This window comes from Dipodomys ordii, unplaced genomic scaffold, assembly GCF_000151885.1.
Source record: "Dipodomys ordii isolate 6190 unplaced genomic scaffold, Dord_2.0 Scaffold10837, whole genome shotgun sequence".
NCBI classification, from domain to species: domain Eukaryota; kingdom Metazoa; phylum Chordata; class Mammalia; order Rodentia; family Heteromyidae; genus Dipodomys; species Dipodomys ordii.
In genome coordinates, this window is record NW_012278049.1 from 282 (window position 1) to 2,864 (window position 2,583).

The 2,583-nt window shown below is 35.3% G+C and overlaps 1 long non-coding RNA gene across 1 annotated transcript; it reads right to left on the bottom strand.

Annotated features, from left to right (window-relative positions):
* Positions 1-1,378: 1,378 nt before the first annotated feature.
* On the bottom strand, positions 1,379-1,924 carry LOC106002449. Its single transcript, XR_001175926.1, has 2 exons — positions 1,833-1,924; positions 1,379-1,674 (listed from the first exon to the last, which is right to left on the bottom strand). It is a non-coding gene; the product is annotated as an uncharacterized LOC106002449 (long non-coding RNA).
* Positions 1,925-2,583: the final 659 nt, after the last annotated feature.

Below are 2,583 nucleotides of genomic sequence, written 5' to 3' on the forward strand. Positions count from 1 at the left end.
AAAAAAAAGTCACGACATGTGATCTTAATATAAGTGCTTTAAAAAAAGCATACATCTTACTATTTATTTACACACGTCTACTTGACACTAAAAGGATTTAAGATATAAGTTATAGTTCAGTCCTAGCCCGTGTTTCTTTTTCTGTTTTGAGACAAGTTCTCTCTGTTTTACTCAGACCGGTCTGAGACTCCTGGACTCAAGTGATTTACTCACCTTGGCCTCCCCAGTAGCTGGGATTAGTGGCATGTATCACTGTTGTCAGCACTTGTCTGCTTAAATGTACCCATTTGGACTTGCATTTCCTTCTCTCTTATTTTAAAGCATTTTTCACAGATTTTACTCACAATCATGGTGGTATTAAGAACAGTAGACAATTTTTAAGAAAATCCTAATTTTTTTTTTTTTTTGCTGGCCATGGGGCTTGTACTTTGGGCCTGGGTGCTGTTCCTGAGCTCTTCAGCTCAAGGCTAGCCCTCTACCACTTGTGTCATGGTACCACTTCCAGCTTTTTTTGCTTATGTGGTACTAAGGAATGGAACTCAGGGATTCATGCATGTTAAGCAAGCACTCTTACCACTGAGCCTCATTCCCATCCCCTAAATAACAGTTTATCATTGCTATCTTCTAAAGCATCATATTAGAAGACCTACCTTAAAATGGGACTTATTGAAGGATAAAGATAGATAGACTTAAAACCTTATCTATGAGCATCCTGTATATTAATATTATCTACCATAGCTGTATGTATTATCAGTACTCAAACTAGTTCTGTGAAAAGTTCAGAAGCAATACTGATTGATGTTAGATTGGGTAGTAATTATGGCAGGATATCCTGATACACAGAGATGAACTAAAATGCATGTATATGGGCCTTAAGGGCAGGGAATGTGGCTTAGTGGTAGAGTGCTTGCCTAGTACTCATGAAGCCTTGGATTTGATTCCTTAGCACCACATAAACAGAAAAAGCCAGAAGTGGCGCTGTAGCTCCAGTGGTAGGGTTGCTAGCCTTGAGCAAAAGAAGCTTAGGGGCAGTGCCCAGGTTCTCAGTTCAAGCCCCAGGCCTGCAAAAAAAGAAAGAAAAGAAAGAAAACAGAATTACAACCTGCTGAGGAAATACAATAATATTTCACTTAGAAAAAAGTAGGTTGGAAACACTATTTCCTAATACTGTATCCTAGGACTAGTGCTGCTAATTACAATTGAAAAGCTCTATCTTTATAGATGACACTTTAAAAAAATACCAGACATTTTTTTAAATACCAAAATGAACTAGGATACTCAATTAAAATAATTTTGATTTTGAAACCACATATGGTAGTTAAATGTGTTGTCGATAAAAGCTGTTTGTGGTAATAAATGTTGCAATAAACACCATTACTGTGCTTGATATAGCTTTGTGATTTTTATTTTTCCTTCTAAATAAGTTTGTATTTGTGACATTGCTACAGACCGAGGCAAGTCTGAAACATCCTTTTGTCAGGCTTGGAAGAGTTCCCCTTCTAAAAGTCTGTGGAAATGATAATGCACAGCTAAGACAATACTTTGCCATTTTCTTTTTTTTTCCTCATTTTTGAAAGTAGGAAGCCTCTTTCTTTCTCCCTCTCTTTTCTCCCAGCTTCTTATGATGAGTCCCAACACAAATGCAACAGCTGGAGTTACCTACAGATATACAAACTGAAAGAAAAGAAATATTATGGTTGGCTACTTAGTCTCCTGAAATGAAGACAAATCTGTCAGGATAGGATGATAGGTCAGTTTAAATCATCAGGGTTGGACAGAGAACTCTGCTTCAAGGTAAAAATGGTGCTGTGCGCTGACAGGTGTCCCCATACCTTGTATCTATCCATTGGATCTTCCTGTTGCAGCTGACTCTCTCGCATTGTCTGATACTCTTTTTCATATTTCTTCAGCTTTTTGGTTGGTACCTGAAGGGTTTGAAGAAAAGTATATTACACCAGACCATCATAGAGGAAAAATGTCTTTCAAACAGTTTCCTCGTTCAGTTTCTGGAATCCTAAAAGAACATTCTCAACTCACTGTTGGGGGGAAATATCTAAATTGAAGAGTAGAGCTTAGCAAACTTTCTAGTAGTATCTATTTTAGGCTTTGTAACAATCATAGTCATTATCACACCATTCAGGCTCTGTAGATATTTCACAAAAGTTGCCAAGGATGATAATTAAGTGAACCAGTGTGACTGTATTTCAACAAAAATTTACAGAAACAGTCAGAGTTTGTCCATCTCTGTTCTGTAATACTGCTGATGTCCTAATTGTTCTTGTATGTATGTTTAATAGTACCATTCATTTTAACTGTCTTTAAGTATAATTCATTCAGTTTTCTATTACATTGAAAATAAGTATATTTTATACTTCAGAAATTGAACAATAAGTTAATATAACAAAAAAGAAATTGAAATTTGAAGAAACATAGGGTCACTACTGAATAATAGAAAACATGTTAACAATTCATTGATTTTTTTTGTGCTAAAATAAGGTCATTCTCAAAAGTTATAGTTTATTCTCTCCTATGAAGAAAATAATCTTTCAAAATCTTAGAACTTTTTTTTTTTTTTTTTTTTTT